General features: G+C 34.6%; 1 protein-coding gene across 1 annotated transcript in view; it reads right to left on the bottom strand.

The window, feature by feature from the left end:
• LOC101897882 (innexin shaking-B) overlaps positions 1–23,430 on the bottom strand; it is a 703,106-nt gene that overhangs the window by 650,515 nt on the left and 29,161 nt on the right. Inside the window, exon 2 of the mRNA XM_059120861.1 lies at positions 9,717–11,019. The gene's annotated coding sequence lies outside the window, so the exon portion shown is untranslated. The remainder of the gene's footprint in view (positions 1–9,716; positions 11,020–23,430) is intronic.

Genomic DNA, 23,430 nt, shown 5'->3' with positions numbered 1-23,430 from the left:
TTAGGGGGCTGAATATGACTTTGAGATGGCCAAAATACCAAATCGGCGGAAGCATAATATGATATATATGATAGTTAAAGCTACATTTAAAAATACATTAGATGAGATATATCGACTCAACTCCCTTGGTAAATCTCCCACAAAAGGTTCGAAGAATATAACAAAGAATAGAAAAAAGTGTTGGAGTCTTCTCCAACGACGAAAAAGTGGACCTATAAAGACATCTACCTGATAGAACTTCAACTGCTAACGAATAATAAGCAATTATATTAAAAGACTAGCAAGTGGCCGTCAGCGAAATATTCACCTTACATTTTTAGAATCGTTTCAATAGGTCGTGTTAGTCGTTTTTATACCCTCCACCAGTTCGTAATGGATACTACAGCCTAAGACAGAAAATCGTCTTCGTATAGCCCCTATATAACGGCACCTCCCGATATTCGGTATTATGATGATTTAAGGACATTATTCACCGGAAATTTTTCAAATTTGGTATTTGAAGTTCGGGATGGATCCTACAGCCTATAACAGAAAATTGTCTGTGCAGGTCCATGTCTTCGTAAGTCCCCGTATAACGGTACCTCCCGACATTATTCACCGGAAATGTTTCAAATTTGGTATTTGAAGTTCGCAATGGAGCAGCCTACGACAGAAAATTGTCTGTACAGGTCCACGTCTTCGTATAACCCCCCATAGACCCTAATATAACGGCTACATTCGGTATTTTTAAGATTTTAACAGAATTTTTAACGAATTCTATTTTATGTAAATTGCCAAATTCGTTTCAAATGGTGGAGGGTATTCAAAGTTCTGCCCCGAGTGAACTTGCTCCTTTTTTACTTGTAAGTACTCAAAATGCACAATTTTTTCAGTTTGACAGAATTTTTTAATCAAAACTTTATGCAACTTACTAAATTTTCCAATTTTTCGGTCCAAAACTATTTCAACGTCTCCATTTATAAGCTCTAAAACGAACATGGATCTCAACATCAAATTTCAGTTTTAACCCATTATTCTAGATTCATCATAATTACACTACTCTTAAGTCAACCATATATTGAATATCTGGGGGCTATATAAAAGTGGGCCTATTCACACTACTTTGCTACGTAGTTCAAAATTCCAAAAAAAAAAAAAAAATACTTTTTAAATAAGCGACTGGAATCATCAAATTATCGAATGTTTACTGATACCATATGGAGGGCATATATAACCCTCTTACCTTGGATAGCCAGTTTCATTTTTTCAATTTAAAACAAAGAATGGTAGAGTTTCTTGTAAGAGGTTGTAGTACCTATTATGAACATACAATAGGAAAATTGAAATAATTAAATTATGTCCTTTAAATTATCAAATTTTCAAATATAGAGAGGTACCGTTATATGGTGGCTATACGAAGAAGAGGACCTGTATGAACAATTCAAAATTCAAATTTTAAACATTCCGGTGAAAAGTGTGACACAAGTCATAAAAATACCAAATATCTGGAGGTACATTTTTTCTAGTGACTATATCATAATGTGAACACATGCTGTCAATTTATAGAAAAATTGGGTTAAAATCGTGACTAAAACAATGAAAACACCTTACATCTGTCGTTAAAGGAGGATATAACAAATTGTGGACTTATATTGTCCATTTTTATTATCAAAAGTCCCGCAGACCATACATCTGAGTAGAATTTATAGAACATACTTCATTTCGTTCAGAAGGTAGAGAGACGGACATGGCTAAATCGACATGGACGGAATGAAAAACTTAATATACCCTCCATACTATAATGGAGGATATAAAAATCATAGCAAAAAAATTATTTTCCTAAAAAAAAAAATCTATGGAAATTCTTACCTTCGGATAGTGAGCCAATTCTTCAATTTTCAAAAAAAAAAATGGCTACATCGACATGGACGGAATGATAAACTCAATATACCATACTATGACGGAGGGCATAAAAACCCTAGCAAAAAATCTTATTTTCCTAAGGAGCGTACGCTTCCGAGTTTGAAATTCAGCGTCAGCAATCGAAGAAAGAGGCCAATATTTACATTTTTTTCTTTTTTGAAAAAATCCACCTGTTTCTTGCAATGTCCACATCTCGAACTCACACACGAAGATATCGAACATATCAATTAATGTACGCCACTTTAACAATTTCCTTTTTAGTGATAATTTCCTAGTCACTTATTTCTGAAACATCACACAGTGCCCTGGCGTCTACGGCTTCCCACATGGTCGTCGCAGCATCCAACTTGCGATGCCACTTAAAAACGTATATTCTGTCAACGACACAACACTTTCACTCACACGCACACACACACACAGAGACATCCATATATATGTGGTTGGAAAATAGAAAAATAGACACTTTTCGCTTGACTCGCAGGAAAGTGCCTCAAGTGCCTTCGGATTGAACGTGTAAAATTGTGTTTTTGAATGACGACGAGTTGAACGAGTGTTTCCCGTTCGATTGTTTATTTTCTTAACCATACAAGCCGCATGTGTGGCATGATGTGGGTGATGACGGCTCTCTTATGCCTGCCTTGGATCTAGGCACGGAGTATCTATCTCATGTGATTCATGTTGATGGCGCGCAAGTGGTAGCTGTCTGTGTCTTTGTGTGGTTTGTACGACACAATTCAAGTTATTTTAGGAAATAAAACTCATGTTTTTTCAATGTTGCATTTTTCCCCCGTTTCATTTCGTTTCGTCTTATTGTCTACCGGGAGGCAAACTGATTTGAAATCAGGAGGTATTCGATTGTTTGGCGGATTGTTGTTTGGTTCGATTTGTTTTTGTTGCCGCTGGTGTTGTCGTATATTTTACCGCTCTTTTTCTAATCGCATACATTTTGTTTGGCAAAAAACACACACAGCCACACATGCCGAGTAATTGTGCATCACCTTGCTGCCATCAGAGTCATTTCAGCGTCATCATTTGGATGTTTCCAAGTTTATTGCTTTGCTGGAATTTTGATTTGTTTTTCTTGGGAAAAAGAATGTTTATGGTCCCAGTATGGCAAGATATTGTTGGTGGTTCATGGAGATCCAGCGTTTTTAGTTGTCTTTCGGAAAAAAACATTGTTGTTATTTTCTTGTTGTGTTTTTCTTTTTCAGATTTCCTTGGGGAATTTCTTTCCCGCCTAATGTTTATTGTTGTTGTCGTTGAAATTGTTCGAAAGTCGTATTGTTTAGAATTATTGCTGCTGGCGAATAGTAAAGTTTGTTTTTCTTTCTTGTCATTCCATGTTTTATGTTAACATGTGTTTATAGCCAATAGTCTTTAATTAAATTGTCATAAATTATACTATTTATGCCCTACGAGCCACACTGTGACCAGGGTATTATGTCTTTGTGCATTTGTTTGTAACAGGCAAAAGCAAAGAAGATAGGCCTTCCTGTTGATGATCTGCATAGAATCAAATTCTGAGCCGATTTATGCATGTCCGCCCATCTGTCCCTATGTCCGTCCGCCCGCCCGTCTGTCTATGAACATTTGTAAACAGATTACAAGTCGCATTTATTGCTCGATCCAGATGAAATTGTGCGCAAGTAATTTGCCTGACACAAGTTTGACCCTATTGAAATTGGTCAAAATTTAGATTTAGCTCCCATATATATCTTCGTCATATTTGTCTTTTATTCAGCCCAAATGGGATGGATTAAGCCTGGAAATAAGTCCAGCAAATTTGATCGAAATTGGTTCAGATATAGCTATAGCTCCCATATATATTGTTCATCCTCCGCAGTCGTAATATACACTCTGTAACAACGACATTTGGGGAAATATATGAAATACAGCACAGAAAGACCTATCCCAAATTATATCGAGATCGATTTGGAGTTGGAAATAGCTTCCTTATATATCGTCGTCCGATTTGCTTTTTATTGTGCACTAAACCTTTAATATTTGCTGGAATTGGATGGAATTTGGCACTTACGACCATATTGAGCCTAGAAACAAGTGTGTCAAATTTGGTGAAATTGTTTCAGATATAGGTATAACTCCAATATATATTATTCATCTCATTTGTTATATCTTTATTTGATATTTGAAGCTCAACTAAATATGCAAAGGGTTTTAGGGTGTCATAAAATCAGCTTCGCCAGTTGTATTTTTTTTTTTTTTTGAACATTGTTGCCAACATTTTTTCAATAAACAATGATATTAGAGATTTCTTTTATTTGGTGACTAATAATGAAATTCGATGAAGAATATATTTGTCTTTGAAGTCATCCTTCGAAAAGGATGCCTGGTTGCAGAAATTCACACAAACTATGGCTTTAACCCTAATTTTTTTTAATACCTGGCATTGTCTGGAGTATTTTGGAAAACAAGGTTGACACTTAAAAATACCAAAGTGTCGATCTCCTCAAGCAAGCGCTTCGCCGGGAATGGGCTAAAATAGCGCAGAACAACATTCGGGCAGGGTGTGACGGTTTCATTGGCCGTTTTAAGGCCATAATTCGTGCCAAAGATGACCAATTCGAACAAATCTAAACTTATTCTAAAATGTGATGCTATCGAGTCAAAACGAATAAAGATAGGAAGCTAAAATTATGCACAGATCAGTCTTTTGTCTGCAGGCAAGTCAAGTTCGAAGATGGGCTATATCGATCCACGACATCGTATAGCCCCCATATAACGATGCCCCTCGATTTTCGGTATTTTGGTGATTGCAGCCCAAATTTTTCAATAAAATTATTTAAAAATCCACAAAAGGAGTTCCTTCTGAGTATTTTACCCCCTGGAAGAGCATTGTATATACAGGTTCACAATGTCTTATATCCCCCATATAACGGTACTATTTTGGTGATATTAGCTTAATTTTCAAGTGGAATTGGGTAATAATCCGTACTAGAAGTTCTTTCCTAGAAATTTACCCCCCGGTATTACAACGGTATCCCCCGATATTCGATATTTTGACGATGTTAGGGACATTGTTCACCGGAGTTGTTTCAAATTTCGTATTTGAAGTTCTTAATAGTTACTTCAACCTGTGACAAAAAATTGTCTAAGCAGGTCCAGGTCTTCGTATAGCCCCGATATAACGCTACCTTCCTATATTCGGTATTTTGATTATTTTAGCAACATTATTAACCAGATTTTTCGTATTTGAACATTGTAATAACTTATAGCAAAAGTTGCCTATGCAGGTCGACGTTTTCGTATAGATCCCAATATAACGCCTATATTCGTTATTTTTACGGGATTTTTAACGGATTTATTTTTTTTGAAAATTTCCAAATACATTTCAAATGATGGAGGGTATTCTAAGTTCGGCCCGGCGAACTTACTGCTTTTTTTACGTGGTAAACTCATTGGATTTTCATTACTCTATATTGTTAGGTCAATTCTAATTTTTTTTCTTCTTCACATTTTCCCACAAAAATTTTATAAATTCAAACATAAAATATACCATACATCAATTTATTTAAATTCAAATACACAAATTCATATTCACTTTTTGCCAGGTGTATGCATTGGAATTTACGCACCAAATTCTTCCGCATCACTTGCTCTTGAACACATTCAGACATACATTCGATATTATTTCGATATCTTGGATCTACTTATGGTCTATGAAAATAACGTAACAAGTGTTTTTTACTTTGACTGAGAAACGTTTTCATTGATGCATTGATTTGAATCAAATAAAAATATCTCAACGATGATGAAGATGAGTATAGAATTTATAATGAATGAATAATTGTTCATGTTTTTCTGATGGAATTTGAAAAACACATGTTGAAGAAAAAGTCCGATAAATTATAGGCGAATAAAAAAAAATAAATAAAATACAAAACATCATTTGTCTTATCATCGATAAATATTCAAAAACAGTGGCCACCTGTTATTTGAATAAAAGCATACATCAAAGGGAATGTAAAATTGTGTAGAAAAAACTACAAGTTTTAAATTTGAAGTCTGCAGGCCTAAATTTACCAAATTATATTTAAATTGGAATGTGTGTCGGAATTTGGTCTAAAAATAAATGGGCCAAATTATATTGAAATCTGTTTTTTTTTTGCGGATTTCGTGTATCTCCAATTTCAATGTAATTTGGAAGCTGTAACAGAATTTGACACAGAAGGTGTGCTTAAATGTAATCGGTTGCTCATTTCCCATAAATTTGACTAGTTGTGGTGAAGGTACTTGGAGGTGAAGTAGTACGTTCTATCCCCATCTTGTCTTGGTAAAAATATTGAAATGTGTGAGATTTAAAGACAGTACTTCTCTTATTTCACATTGCATAATTTCGACCCTTTGTGGAGAAGGTACTTGATTGAAATGGGAGGTAATCGGATCAAATTTGGATATAGCTACTGTCTTTGTCTTTTATTGTATACCAAATGTGTAATATATGATGGAATTTGGTTCTTGCGACCAAATTGCGCCTATAAGCAAATACGTGGAATTTGATGAATGTCGGATTTGTTATTTTAGATCCCAACGGCCATAATATGAACTCCATAACATAAAATTAGGGAAAAGACATCATCTCAGAAATTTCTCAGCCGAATTTGATAAAGTTCGGACCAGATTTGAATAGAGCTCCAATATATATCATAAGCCGGTTTTAGGTTTTTGCACACGAAATTTTTAGAATCAGTATGGATTTTGGCCCATACGACCGAATTCAGCCTAGAAGCAAGTACTTCAAATTTTAAAATATAGCGCCCTATATGTATTTCATCCGATTTGGTGTTAAAGTCCCTTAAATTCGTAATATGAACTTTACCACAATGATGTGTGGTACCAGATATCATATACTGCTCAAAAATATATCTGCCAAATTTTATCGAGATCGGTTCATATTTGGTTATAGCTTGCATTCCATATTCTTATAGGATACTCAAGGACCTATAGGCGTGGATTTTTTAAACAAATTTTAAAGGCCAATAGGCCTGGATTTTTTGATTATTCTTATAGGATACCCAAGGACCTATAGGCGTGGATTTTTTAAACAAATTTTAAAGGATGCCAAAGGACTAATAGGCCTGTATTTTTTGAGTACTTTTAAAGGATACCCAAGGACCTACAGGCGTGGATATTTTAAACAAATTTTAAAGGCCAATAGGCCTGGATTTTTTCAATTATTCTTATAGGATACCCAAGGACCTATAGGCGTGGATTTTTTAAACAGATTTTAAAGGATTTAAAGGACCGATAGGCCTGGATTTTTTGAGTACTTTTAAAGGATACCCAAGGACCTATAGGCGTGGATTTTTTAAGCAAATTTTAAAGTACAAAGGAACAATAGGCCTGGATTTTTTGAGTACTTTTAAAGGATACCCAAGGACCTATAGGCGTGGATTTTTTAAACAAATTTTAAAGGATGCCAAAGGACCAATATGCCTGGATTTTTTGAGTACTTTTAAAGGATACCCAAGGACCTATAGGCGTGGATTTTTTAAACAAATTTTAAAGGATGCTAAAGGACCAAAAGGCCTGGATTTTTTGAGTACTTTTAAAAGATACCCTAGACCTATAGGCGTGAATTTTTTAAACAAATTTTAAAGGATGCCAAAGGACCAGTAGGCCTGGATTTTTTGAGTACTTTTAAAGGATACCCAAGGATCTATAGGCGTGGATTTTTTAAACAAATTTTAAAGGATGCCAAAGGACCAATAGGCCTGGATTTGTTGAGTACTTTTAAAGGATACCCAAAGACCTATAGGCGTGGATTTTTTTAAACAACTTTTAAAGGATGCTAAAGGACCAATAGGCCTGGATTTTTTGAGTACTTTTAACGGATACCCAAGGATCTATAGGCGTGGATTTTTTAAACAAATTTTAAAGGATGTCAAATAACAAATAGGCCCGAAATTTTTTGAGTATTGTTTAAGGATACTTGTAGGCGTGAAGTTTTCAAACAAATTTTAAAGGATGCCAATGGACCAATATTCCTGGATTTTTTGATATCTTATGGGATACCCAAGGACCTATAGGCGTGGATTTTGAAACACATTTTAAATGATGCCAATGGACCAATAGGCCTGGATTTTTTGATTATTCTTATGGGATACCCAAGGACCTATAGGCGTTGATTTTTTAAACAAATTTTAAAGGATGCCAAAGGACTAATAGGCCTGGATTTTTTGAGTATTTTTAAAGGATACCCAAGGATTTTTTAAACAAATTTTAAAGGATGCCAAAGGACCCATAGGCCTGAATTTTTTGAGTACTTTTAAAGAATACCCAAGGACCTGTAGGCGTGGATTTTTTAAACAAATTTTAAAGGATGCCAAAGGACGAATAGGCCTGGATTTTTTGAGTATTTTTAAAGGATACCCAAGGATTTTTTAAACAAATTTTAAAGGATGCCAAAGGACCCATAGGCCTGAATTTTTTGAGTACTTTTAAAGAATACCCAAGGACCTGTAGGCGTGGATTTTTTAAACAAATTTTAAAGGATGCCAAAGGACGAATAGGCCTGGATTTTTTGAGTATTCGTGTAGGATACCCAATGACCTATAGGCGTGGATTTTTTAAACAAATTTTAAAGGATGCCAAAGGACGAATAGGCCTGGATTTTTTGAGTATTCGTATAGGATACCCAATGACCTATAGGCGTGGATTTTTTAAATAAATTTTAAAGAATGCCAAAGGATTTTTTTGAGTATTTTTAAAGGATACCAAAGGACATATAGGCGTGGATTTTTTAAACAAATTTTAATGAATGCCAAAGGAATTTTTTGAGTATTTTTAAAGGATACCAAAGGACATATAGGCGTGGATTTTTTAAACAAATTTTAAAGGATGCCAAAGGACGAATAGGCCGGGATTTTTTGAGTATTCGTATAGGATACCCAATGACCTATAGGCGTGGATTTTTTAAATAAATTTTAATTAATGCCAAAGGAATTTTTTGAGTATTTTTAAAGGATACCAAAGGACATATAGGCGTGGATTTTTTAAACAAATTTTAAAGGATGCCAAAGGACGAATAGGCCTGGATTCGTATAGGATACCCAATGACCTATAGGCGTGGATTTTTTAAACAAATTTTAAAGGATGCCAAAGGACGAATAGGCCTGGATTTTTTGAGTATTCGTATAGGATACCCAATGACCTATAGGCGTGGATTTTTTAAACAAATTTTAAAGGATGCCAAAGGACGAATAGGCCTGGATTTTTTGAGTATTCGTATAGGATACCCAATGACCTATAGGCGTGGATTTTTTAAACAAATTTTAAAGGATGCCAAAGGACGAATAGGCCTGGATTTTTTGAGTATTCGTATAGGATACCCAATGACCTATAGGCGTGGATTTTTTAAACAAATTTTAAACGATGTCAAAGATGTGGATTTTTTAAACAAATTTTAAAGGATGTCAAAGGTGCGGATTTTTTAAACAAATTTTAAAGGATGTCAAAGGTGCGGATTTTTTAAACAAATTTTAAAGGATGTCAATGGACCAATAGGCCTGTTTTTTTTTTTTTTTTTTTTTTTTTTTTTGAACATTTTTAATGAATACCCAAGGATCTATAGGCGTGGACTTTTTAAACAAATTTTAAAGGGTGTCAAAGGACCAATCAAGCATTTTCCTAACAAAAAAAATAGAGACTCCTTGCATAAAATGGTGAATTTTGCTCCATATAGTTAAACGTACTCACTAATAATATTATGCATTGATATGAAAATAATTGTAGCCATAGCTATTTACTGATAATTTCTTATTTATTTTATAATACAACTCATAAATCTATCTTACCTTAGATAAATTCTTGATGAATAAACTCTGATGATACAGCAGACATTATGATAATCGAGATGATAATGTTCTGGACATTCGTTTCAAATTGTATTTCACGCACACTTTTTGTCTTTTGCACTTCGAGTTAGTTGCACTGACATGATTTCGTTACGCGATGCACTTTAAATATTTAACTTTTGTTTGATGTTTTAAATTTGCTATAAAACTTTCTTCCTTCAAACACTTTTTATGTAGTTTATGTGTGAATGGAAATCTTGTCTTTAATGGGAATGAGTTTTGGGGTTCTCCTCAAATATTCTTTGTTCACTAAATGTTTTTGTTGTTCTTGTGGTTTTTTGTGTAATTAACTGTTTTCGTTGTCACTTTTGTCTATGGCGTGATTGAATGAATGAAAAGATTAGCTTTTCCCAGAAAAGAAAAATGTTTTTCTTTTTAAATGGCAATGTTGTTGTTGCTGTTGATTTATTTATAGAAATAATTTGTTTATTTTTCAATTTCTTCATCCAAAAAAAGGGGGGCAGTATTGATTTTGTTTTTGTATATGTTTGTTGTTTTTTTTTTTGGAGTATTAGTATATTAGTGTGTATGTTTGTTGTTATAGTTTGTTTTTGGTTTTGTATTTTTCTGAGATACTCTAATGAATTGAATTGTAATAATATTGCTTCTTTTGTTGTTATTTATCTTGTCGTAGTAAATATTTAAATGCAATTTTGTTTTTTGTTGTTGTTATTGTTATTATTTTTTGTTATTAAATTAATATAAATTGTAATTAGATTATGATATGTTTAAATTAATTGCATTTATTTGACATTCGTTTGAACAACGTTTGGAATTTGCTTACTGTTGTTGTTGTTGGTTTTGTAGAGTAATACGAGAAAATGGATTTCTATTTTTGCTTTTGTTTGGTAGATCGATATTTATGTAACTTTAAAGGTTTTCCATTGATGATGATGTTGTTGTTTGTTTTGTTTACTTTAAAAATATTTGGACTCTAGTTCAGTCTATTGTTTGTCGTTTCTATTTCCATAATTTCTTCAGTTTGTTTTAGTTTTACTCATGAAATGTTGTGAATAGTTTGTCATTTTTTTATTTTGTTCTTTTTCTTGTTTTTGTTATTATAATGTTATTGTTGTGGTTTCAAATCCCCTTGTTTTGCTTTTGGTGTATGAAAAGTCTTTGTTTTTCGGTTCGCCTTGGCTGTCGTTACCAATTCCCTTTTTTCTCTGTAATTTGCAACTTTTTCTGGGTTTGTTCTCTTCGCTCTTCATTCAATTCCAGTTTTAGTTCATGCTCCAAAAACCTGCAAAAAAAAAAAGAGTTGGAAGGGGGATATGAAAAAATAGAGAAAACGAAAAGGCAAATAAGTAATTTGTTATATTTATAGAATGCTTTGTAAAATAAAAGCAAAGCTATATTTTTTTGGTTTTGTGATTTCCTCCCAGAAATTCTGTGCCATTGAAATAACATTTGGGTTTGTACCAGAAAATACATTTTAGAGTTCAAAGTAAAGAGAATTTTCTTAGGTTTATTTTTTTAGTATTACATAAGTATGCTAGAGTTAAGTTTAGATGAAAGGGCTACTTTCATTAAAATGTTGTAGTAATTTGTTTCGATTTCACTCCTTAGTAACATAAAGTGAAATTGAGTCTTATATTCACCTTTGTATAAACTCATAATATTCATAATAAGGACTATTTAAATTCCATTTCTTAATGCATTTTCTTATGAGTGTTTGCTTTAATTACAACTATTTAAACCTAAACCTTTAAACCCTACACCACATAGTGGTAAGGGTATTATGTCTTTGTGCATTTGTTTGTAACATGGAGAAGAAGACGAGATAGACCCATAGTTCCTTTCGGTGATCAGTATAGAATCATATTTTGAGTAGATTTATGCATGTCCGTCCGTCCATCCATCCGTCCGTCCGTCTGTCCATGTATTTTTGTAAACAAAATGTAGGTCGCATTTATTATTCGATTGAATGAAATTTTGCATAAGTTTGTTCGGCCCAAGGACGAACCCTATTGAAATTGGAGATAATAGGTCAAAATTTAGATAAAGCTTCTATATACATATTCGTCCGACTTGCCTTTTTTGTTCACCAAACGTGTAATATCAGCCCAAATAATATGGAATGTTGCACATAAAATCAAATTGGGCCTGCAGAAAAGTATGCCAAATTTGATCGAAATCTGTTCAGATATAGCTATAGATCCCATATTATTGTTCAACCGATTTTTTATGTTTGTCCTCCGCAGCCGTAATATAAACTCTGTAACAACAATATTTGGGGAAATATATCAAATACAGCTCAAAAATAACTTTAATATATTTTATTGAGATCGGGACAAATTTGCATATAGCTCCCAAGCCCCAATTGAAAAGATACAAATTCTTCGGCAAATTTAGTCCTTTGAGGTTAAATTATAATTATAATAATAGCTTGTATGATTTAATTATCCTACTAAAACTTTTAATTGTTATGTGAAGCTCTACTAAATATGCAAAGTGGTGTAGGGTATCATAAAGTCGGCCCCGCCCGACTTTAAGACTTTCTTTACTGGTTCTAAATATTTTTCATAATATTTTGATAAGTAAATATAACAATTTGTTGTAAAGGTCATATTTGTGTACACCGTGTAAAGGGGATGTCAATCGACGAAGTCAAGCAAATTTGTAGCTTGGTTTTGAATACAATTTTCAGCAATCTAAATAATAGTCATAAACTCAATATTCAATCCACCATATTGACGATCTGGGCAATGACCCAATTCGTTTTGGTAACAATCGGATAAAAACCAGAAAGGAAAGGTCAAAAGTCAGGAGGATCCTACATCACTATGCGTGTTTAGTAGCGTTCCCGTACCAAGAAAAAAATCATTTGGAATTTACGTGAAGTAGATCATACCAACTATGAACCTTAGTTGAATACGTATCTGCTTTAGAATAATCACAATTTGGAAACTATATCCAACTCAAAATCGATTTTCAACTAATTTGACGGAGGCTCTTGTATCTCTAGTACCATATAACATCGCTGTAAGGTGTATGATACGACTTCGATAAGAATTTTATTAAACAAATATTTATTAGTGCAATAGAAATACCGGACCGATTTTAGATTAGAAGCTGAATTCCGTCGAAAGTGCAAAAATTCAGCCCATTTGGGCTGATATTAGCAATTTGATGCACAATAAACCTGAAATCGAATAACGATATATAGAGGAGCTATATCCAAATTTGATCCGATCTCGGTAAAATTTGATAAAGGTATTTCTGGGCTATAACTGATATTTGATGCCAAATATTATTGTTGTGGAGTGAGGGACTTAAAACCTCAAATCGGATGAAACATATATAGGGTGAGATGAAATAACTGCAACCAACTTCAGACTGCTGCCATTTCCAAGCCATTTGTCCGACAGATGTTAAAATTATTCCAGTGACAGCTCATAACATTGGTTACAAGCGTACAAAAGCGTTTTGGTGAGAGTTTACCAGAAAATATATTATTCGTGATTGATTTCAAGCGTGATAGTGTGATTTCTTTATATTTGGTTGGAAAACCATACATGGCTATCGTTAGAGTACTCCAGCATTAAAATGTGAATAAATCTCTTGTATCGCGTACCATCGCTCGTTAGCGTGATACTGGTAGCGTAGACCGACGTCAAGGAAGTGGAGGGAAGAAAACAGCAACATCAGCAGAAATGGTTCGAAAAGTAAAGAAGCGATTTGATTGAAACCCGCGCCGCAGTGGCCGAAAAATGGCTTGTGAGCTGAACATATCGCAATATTCGATTCGGCAAATATTGAAAAATGAGCTCGGGGTAAAGCCATTGAAATTCCAAAAAGTGTAAGAACTAACACCGCAACCGGAAGAAAATAGACTCAAAAGTGCTAATGAGTTGCTTCGCTTCGCCGAAAGTGGTGAACTGCCGAATTTGGTTTTTTCCGATGAGAAAACATTCGTTGTCCAGTAGTTTGTAAACAAACAAAATTATCGTGTTTACTTGCCGAAGCTGAAAATGTGCACCTTCGTTTGGCCACCGCAACTCAAGCGCCGGTCATGGTCATGGTGGGCCGGGTCGCCATAACAGCCGATTGTCGCTCTCCGCTCGTATTGATCGATCGTGACATCGGAATAAATATTCTGGAGGGAGTTTTAAAGCCTTGGGCATGCAAACATTTTGGGTGCAGACCTTGAACATTCCAACAGGACTCAGCACCATCGAACTCAGCACGCGCCACCCAATAATGATTACAAAATGATGTTTCTCGCTTCAATTCCAGCGCACAATGGCCACCAAAATCTCCGGATACCAATCCGTTGAACTATTGTGTCTGGAGTATTTTGGAAAGCAAAGTTGGCACTAAAAAGTACCAAAGTGTCGATCACCTCAAGCTAGCACTTCGCCGGGAATGGGCTAAAATACCGCAGAGCAACGTTCGGGAAGCGTGTGACGGTATCATTGGCCGTTGGAAGGCCATAATTTGTGCCGAAGGTGACCAATTCGAACAAATCTAAACGTATTCTAAAATTAGATGCTATTTCCGATATTTATTGCTTTCGTTCAATAAAATTAAAAAAAATGTAAAACCGAATCTGTAGCTACTTTCAGATTGAAATTCATTTTAATTTTAAGATTTGTATTAATTTTGATGGAAAAGTTGTGGCAAATTTGGAAGCATACACTTTACCTTATCCAAACCTGAGATTATTTTATTTTCACGAGCGAGAGCAATTTTGAAAACTCTTAATAAATTACAGCTACCGATAGAATTGTCATGGTATAAAACCAATATTGGAGTCGAGCCAAACTCCAAAAAATAACCTGATTTGAGGATCCAGCTTGAATCTAACCATTTTCATTTATTCGCAATTAAATTCGTTTCAATCAAATAATATGGACATTACATTGTTGTCATTGTTACGCCAGGCATCTGATTCCAGCCAAAAATCGAGTAACAAACAAGTTTACTATCTATTCGACTTTCTTTCATGATACTACATAGATATATATGTATTTTAAATACATAATGAATGTTTATACAAACAACAAAGTATACAAATTTACATTCGTATGCAAGCAATGTTGGGCGAATGCCTGGCCATGTCCAACACATTTTAAAGACCAGAGACGGTGAAGGTACTTTGGCCTAGTGTGCCAGTGGTATTTGTGGCATTATATATAAGTAAGTGTGCATGTAAATGTTAACTGCCACTAGCCCCATATGTATGTGTATGTTGTGCTATGCTAGTATCTGTATGACAGTGTCAGTTACAATGCTATAATGACGTTACACTCTCTCCCAATACATAGACACACGAAAAAAAAAACAGAGAATCAGCTAAGTATATATATACGACAACCAATATATTGCATGTATGTTTGTAGTTGCATGAATGTGTTCTCTATGTATTCAGGAGCGGAAAGTTAGTCTATGTATGTGTGTGCGAGCTTGTGTACAGCTATTCAATAGTGTCTATAATAATACCATTGCAAAATATTTTCTTGTACGATATTGCAAAAACAGCCAAACCCAACGAAACCCCAATCAGCCAACGAACCGAACCAAACCAAACCAACAATCAACAATCGAACCGACCACTCAGCCAACCAGTCAGCCTGCCAGCCAGCCAACGAGCTAACCAAACTTCCAGCCAACTCACTAAAGTGCCAGGCCGTCATTCAGCCAAATAGTCACTTAAAGTAGGACATCCGTTTTTTATGTGCATACGAAAACACACACACACACACTCACTCTCTCACACAAATAAGGTTTATTTATTTTTTATCAAAAAATATAAAACAAGGAAAAAAAAACAAAATAGTGACGCTTTTGCTATTAAATAAAAAGAAGAACATGAACAAAATATAGAGAAAACGAGGAAATCAAAAAAAAAAAAAAACACAGATAGTTTGATTACGCCAGCGGTATGCAAAGTTTTGCGAAAAAAAACAAACGAACCAACAAAAAATAAATAAATGTCGCGGTTAGGGGTTACAGTTTTTTACGCTCCATTGAAATTGATTACAGCCTGGCAATCTGGGCTTCATTAATGTAATTGACTTATATTTATTTAAATCAATTATACTTTGATCATGCAAGTTTCACATGCAATCGAAATGGGGTACAAAAAAACGGACTTTTAAGGTTCACGAAAATAAACAAAAACAAAAGTTTCGAAATATGCAATTGCGTGTATTTAAATGATATCTCAAAGTAAAAAAGATTTAAAAGTTTTGAAGATTTGCAAAAAAAAATTGAAATATTTTATCACAAATATTTAAAAATTATGGTGAAGACCACAAAAGAAAATTAGAAAATTTTACCAAATTTAGACCTCGCCTAAAAAAATCAAAAAAATACAAATATCTTATTTTATCTTATTCACAGTAAGCTATACAGTTCAATCATTGTACATTTCAATGTTTAAATATTAGACATTAAGTCCGGCCGGGCCGAACTTTTAATACCCTCCACCTTAGGGTAAAGGAAACATTAGAACCAATTATTACCCGTAAATACCAATTTTTAGACATATTCGTGGGAAACAAAAACTGAGCTAGTACCCATTAGGACATACAAATACCAATTTTTAGACAAATCCGCAAAGGATTGTGGCAAAAATCATCAAAATACGGACTATCTGGAGGTACCGTTATATGGGGGCTATACCAAAACTTGGACCGATATATCTCATTTTCAATACCAGCCATCCTAGACACAATACAAATTGTTCTGCTAAATTTTGTCGCTCTACGTCAAATAATATGGGATCTATCGTGATTTCAACAGACAGACGGATATCGTTAAATCGACTTAGAATTTTATGCTGATTATGAATATATATACTTTATGGAGCCTACGACGAATATTTGGGATGTTACAAACGGAATGACAGATAATATACCCTCCTTTCCAAGTTGGAAAAATTTCGCACAGTGAGCGAAGGAAGTACCCAATGTTGTTAAAACTTGGTACATCGTTATATCGTAGCAAACATTTCATAGCTTATGTGCCACCTTCAGCGTTACTAGCAATGACAACACATCCCGAAATTAATCACAACTGCATTGTAGGTAATCTAAAAAATAACAAGTTATTCCTATAACAGTTCTGAGGTAAAATTACAATGAGCGAAACAGATAAATTTTTCCATCAATTACAGGAAAAATCCAGCCGATTGTGAACGCAGAGCTAAAAATGGAAAGTACGTGTTTCGGCGATTTGTTAGTTTACATCGCGAAGTAAACTTGGGATTAAGGTAACACGAGGATTATTTTGGTAGACAATTTTAACCCCAAGCGGGTCGCGGAATGGGTATTTTTTGTTTTTTTTTTTTTTTTTTTTCTCAAAATTAAACTTCCGGGACCATAGCAAGCCAAGTTATTATACAAAATTTTTTGTCATAAAATTTTACTATAGGCCCCGGAATATATCAAAAGTCAATATCTTACCGAAACGCCAGGAATTCATGAATATTAAATACACATTTTAGGGTTAAGGCCGAACTTTTTGTGATTTTATGCCAACTACTCTAACAAAGCATCACTATAAAATTTTCCTAAAATTGCATCACTACAAATTTCAAATGTACAAAAATGTGAATCAATGTTCCCAAAAAAATCTAAAAATATTATCTTTTTTTTTTTTTGGATTTATTTTTCCTCGGCCTTCATTCGAGTTGAGGCCTAAAATAACATAAAATGTCATTTAAGCAGAAAGTATCAAAATTTCACTGTATTATCGCACTACTCTTACCTCCCGTACAAAAGTTCAACAATTCGAAAAAAACTATATATCTCATATCGAACGAATCCAGATTTATTCCACACTCGGTCTGTGTTAATTTTTTTTTTTTACCAAATTTAAGCCAAGAGCGACCCTGGAATATATTGGTCCATTCGTACTTCGTCCTCAAAAAGCCAATATTCTTTAAATATCATATATCAACAATCAGATCTTTCATCAAGATTCGATGCCTACTCAGGCACTCCATTAAAAGTCACCATAGCGTTAAAATTGTGTTAAATCTTATAAAGTATGTCATAAAATAAATTTTAAAATGTTGATGATTACATGCCGATGGATTTGTCGGAACATCGACTGAAACTATCCAACTAGTTTTCACATTAACAAACAGAATGGTTTTTAGATTACATTCAGAGTACATATAAAGATATATCCCGACTGAATTTTTTGAATTTTCTCGAAAAATTTCGTTTTGATAGCAAAAAAAAAAAAAAAAACTAAGAAATGCCATTAAATGATTAAAAACCCGGGCGTAAGAAGGAATCTTACGAACTTCTCATATTAAATTTAAATAATTCCGTCGAAAAATGGGAAATAAATCATCAAAATATCAAAAAAAAAAACATTAGATACAGTAGTAGGGTATTGTACGAAAATGTGGGCACAGAAGGGCCGTAAGAAGACATGTATAAGCGATTCCCTGTCATAGGAGTCAGTACCCATTACGAACTCCAAATGATAATTTTGAAATAATTCCGGTGAAAACAGTTCCACAAATACCAAATATCTGGAATGCAGTTTTATGGGGTTTATGCCAAAACTTAGACCTATATGGACGTTTTGACTAAAACACCCCACGGTGTTCTACGGATCAAAAATACGCCGAGTACAATTTGATCGACCCATATGATTTTGCTAGGAAGCTACAATGATTTCCACAGACGGACATGACAAAAATTACATAAAATTGTATGCTTCTCAAGAATATGCAATGATGACCTTGGAAAAGTTATAACATGCACTCAACAGCGGAAATATTTGGTAGGAGAGGTCACATACAACTGATATTTGAACCGATTTGGTCACAATTTAGAAACTTAATCTTCCGATCCAAAATTAAACATATTGAACAAACAGAGGGTTATTGGTGTTGTATTCACAGCGAAATAACAGGGAATACAAGTGTAAGCTATATCCATATCTGAACCGATCTCGACAACATTTTGCAAACACTTTTCAAGGATATCTTTGATATCTTGAACTATTGTAGCGGACTGTGTACTATGAATTGGGGAACCCTACAATCAAATCGGATGAAACATAGGATTTAAGGCTATATCTCAAAGGATTTTCACCAAATGTTACATAATTTCTCCAGGCTGAATTCCATGCCGAAATCTATCCCAATTTCTAATTTGACATTAGATGGACAATTTAATCTTTCGATATCGAAAGCTGATCTAATCTATTTAATATTTTTATACCCTTCACCTTAGAAATGTGACCCCATAAAGCATATATATTATGGCCTTCAAACGGCCAATGAAACCGTCACACGCTGCTCGAATGCTGATCTGCGGTATTTTGGCCCATTCCCGGCGAAGCGCTTCCTTGAAGTGATCGACACTTTGGTATTTTTTATTTATTTATTTATTTTTTTTTTGTAACCATTCTTGGGTAGCGTGTGCTAAGTGCGATGGTGCTAAGCCCTGTTGGAATGTCCAAGGTCTGCGGTCAAAATGTTTGCGTACCCAAGGCTTTAATACGCCCTCCATTTGAGTTCTGGTGGCCAACCGAAAGTGCACATTTTCAGCTGACCTCTTTGGCAAGTAAACCTGATCATTTTGTTTGTTTACAAACTGCTGGACAACGAATGTTTTCTCATCGGGGGAAAACCGTATTCGGCAGTTCACCACTTTCGGCGAAGCGAAGCTAATCTTTAGCTCTTTTGAGTCTATTTTCCTTCTGTTGCGGTGTAAGTTCTTGCACTTTTTGGAATTTCAATCGCTTTACCCCGAGCTCATTTTTCAATATTTGCCGAATGGAATATTGCGATATATTCATCTCACGAGCCATTTTCGGCCACTGCGACCCAGTTTTCGATCAAGCTGATGTTGCTGTTTTCTTCCGTTCACTTCCTTGACGTCGCGCTACGCTACCAGTATCACGGTAACGAGAGATGGTGCGAGACACAAAAGATTTATTCACATTTAAATTCTGGAGTGCTCTAACTATAACCCCCTGTGGTTTTCCAGCCAAATATAAAGTAATCACACTAGCACGCTTGAATTCCATCAAGAATAACTTTCTTCTGGAAAATTCTCACCAAAATGCTTTCATACGCTTGTAAACAATATAATGAGCTGTCACTGGAATAATTTTAAAAGCTGTCGGACGAGTGACTTAGAAATTACCGTGTTCTGAAATTCGTTGCAGTTTTTTTATCTCACCCTGTTTGGAACAAGTTTATGAACTACCTATATTATAAAAAGTCAAAAATGCCATATGGGACTCCTTAGCATGACACTGTCGTTATAAATATGTATGTGCCCTCTCTTATCAAATATTATCGGTATTGAGTTATTATAACTTTGAGAAGACCAAAATTGAGCGAAACATACATGTCGGAGCTATATTAGAAACAATTTGGTCACAATTTAGAAACTTAATCTTCCGACCCAAAAATCAACTTATTGAATAACAGTAGCGTTACTAGTTTTGTATTCACATAAAAATAGCGAGTCATATATGTGTAAGCTTATAAGTGTAAGCTCAGGTACAATTGCAATGATCGTAAAATGTCGGATTCAAAAAAAAAAAAAAAAAAAAAAAATCTCAGATTTTTCTATCTTTACTATAAAATACGACCAATTTTCCTTATATTTCAAAATTCAGCCCTTCCATGCCAACTCCCTCATTATCATACTATTCCTGCGAAACAATGAAACATAAAAAGAAGAATCAGCCAAACATGCAAGTATTTCCGCAAGTGTGTATGATGTGGGGTATCGTGTTTAATTTTTTTTCTTCTGTCTTCTTCATTATTGTATTATTTTACTTTCTTCTACTATGGTATCGTCAATTTTCCTCGTTTTCTGTTATTGTTGCTTTTGTTGTTCATTGGCCCACGTGTGATGGTGATATGAATTTTCTATGCAGTTCAGTTTCATTTAGCACTCTTTTATAAACGTTTTGCTTTCTTTGGTGTTGTTCATTGTTGTTTTGTTGCCACCATTGATGATTTCTTTTCTTTTTTTCTTCATTTCTGTGCTGTCTTCTTTCTGGGTATTTTTGTTGTTGTTGTTAGTTCCATGGCATTATATAAAAAAGTAACAATGAGCCAATTTGATATCAACAACATACATAAATTTATGCATGATGTTAAAATATTTTATTTGCACACAAACACAGTTACACCAATGTATGTGTGTGTGTGGGTCAGAATTTGAACACAGAAGCATATAATTTCATTGACTCATATGCAAGCAAGGAGTCACATGGTGGGGTGTTGCTGGTCGCTGTAAATGTGATTTTTTCAATCACATTATCGTCTCTAGCACTTTTTTTCACCAGCTGCTACCAGTATTCAGTTGTTGTTTTTTCTTCTTCTTTTCTAGCCTATTCTCCATTTGCAATGAATGGGTGGGTGGTGGCTCGTTGTACACTGTCGGTTGGTAGGTTGGTAAGTAGTTTTGTAGTATTTAGGTTATTATAGTCATTATTATATACTTGAAAGTGATTTTTTTTTTTTTTTTTGGTCGAACTATCAGCCAGTCAGTCGATGTTGTTGTTGCCGTCAACGACAGCGACGCTGCCACTATGACATTATTCGAAAAGTTTGTCTTCCTTTGCTTCATTCACTATCTGCCAAGCAGGCTGCTTTGTTGTTTGTTTGAAAGTGTTAGTTTTATTATCATTATTATTGTTCGCTGTGTTAGTGTAGCGTAAAATAAATATATTTAATTTTATTACATGAACACGTCTGAGTCAAAAATCTCGGTATCTGTGTGTATGTGTGCGGGTGTACTATGTGTGTGTCTTTATGGATGTTTGCTGAATACATTTTGGGATGCTTTGTTCAAAATTAGAAGCCATTGTTAACTACAAGGATTTTTATTGAATCCCTAAAATTAGGCAATGTTCCATACACAATGTCTTGTATAACTAACTGTGTGAGTTTCTTCTATGGGAGTAGGCCCGATGCAGATGCTACCATTGCGCAAGAGCATAATTAGATAATTTAATATTGTGGATTAGGCAGACAGAATTATTTACCGAAGTAGACCTTTTAAACAATTTGTGTGTAAGATTATTGAGCTTCACTGAAATTTGAAATTAAAGTTATAGGAATAAAGTAGTGAGTTGGGAAGTTAAATCATGCCATACCACTAAATGATTTGGTGATTCCGTGATACCAGACCAGATGTAGATTGATTCTTTATCAGCGTGAAATTGTAGATCTCCAAGAACATTTCTTTATCAGTTTTGATCACAATGAGATTCAGAAAAAAATTCTCCGTATATTTCTAAATATAAGTCACTACGTCTCAACAAAAAATTGGAAAATATTCCATTTTTTGTTCATTTTCGAATTGGCTCTGAAAATATATATAGGGAAATTTCGTTATATCCAGGCTATACACAGAGATGGACCTGTTAGGCAATTTTCTGTCTTAGGAGAGTGTACCCATTTCCAACTCCAAATTCACAATTTGAAAATCTTCCGCTGAAGACTGTGACAAAAATAAACCAATAAAGAAAGGAGAATTCAATCATACACGCTATGATTATAATTATAATTTAAAGTTCAAAGGACTGCCGAAGCATTTGTATATTTTAAATTCGGACTTGTATTGCCCATTTGGTGCACAATTTATTTGAAATCGGATAAAAATATATTTGGGAGCTATATCCAAACCGGAACCGATCTCGATAAAATTTGGCAAAGATATTTCTGAGCTGTATTTGATATATTTCCCTGAATATCGTTGTTACGGAGTGCATATTACGGCCGCGGAGGACAAAAATAACAAATCGGATGAACAATATATATGGGAGCTATAGCTATATCTGAACCGATTTCGATCAAATTTGGCATACTTATTTTGAGGTCCAATCTGATTGTACGTGCAAAATAATATTCGAACTGATATTACACGTTAGGTGCACAATAAAAAGCAAATCGGACGAAGATATATATGGGAGCTATATCTAAATTTTGACCGATTATCCCCAATTTCAATAGGGTTCGTCCTTGGGCCAAACAAATGATTTGTGCAAAATTTCATCTGGATCGGGCAATAAATGTGAACTGTACCTTGTTTACAAAAAGATTCAAAGAAGGTGGAACTTGCCTCCTCTGTTGGGGTTACTTCGCGATGCTGACTTTCAAAACGCCGATCGTACCATCGCTCGTTACCGTGATACTGGTAGCGTTGCCCGACGTCAAGGAAGTGGACGAAAGAAAACAGCAACATCAGCAGAAATTATTCGCAGTGGCCGAAAAATTGCTCGTGAGCTGAACATATCCCAATATTCCATTCGGCAAATATTGAAAAATGAGTTCGGGATAAAGCCATTGAAATTCCAAAAAGTGCAAGAACTTATACCACAACAAAAAGAAAATAGACTCAAAAGAGCTAAAGAGTTGCTTCGCTTGGTCGAAAATGGTAAACTGCCGAATTTGGTTTTTTCCGATGAGAAAACATTCGTTGTCCAGCAGTTTGTAAACAAACAAAATGATCGTGTTTATTTGACAAAGAGGTTAGCAGAATATGTGCACGTTCGGTTGGGCACCAGAACTCAAGCGCTGGACATCGTCATGGTGTGGGCCGCCATAACAGCTGATGTTCGCTTTCCGCTCGTATCAGTCGACCGTGGAATCAGAATAAATACCGAATATTATTGCGAAAATATTCTGAAGGGTGTATTAAAGCCTTCGGCACCC

This window comes from Musca domestica, unplaced genomic scaffold (assembly GCF_030504385.1).
Source record: "Musca domestica strain aabys unplaced genomic scaffold, Musca_domestica.polishedcontigs.V.1.1 18, whole genome shotgun sequence".
NCBI classification, from domain to species: domain Eukaryota; kingdom Metazoa; phylum Arthropoda; class Insecta; order Diptera; family Muscidae; genus Musca; species Musca domestica.
The sequence above is the reverse complement of the archived record's forward strand: the minus strand, read 5'-3'. Positions and strand labels throughout refer to the sequence as shown.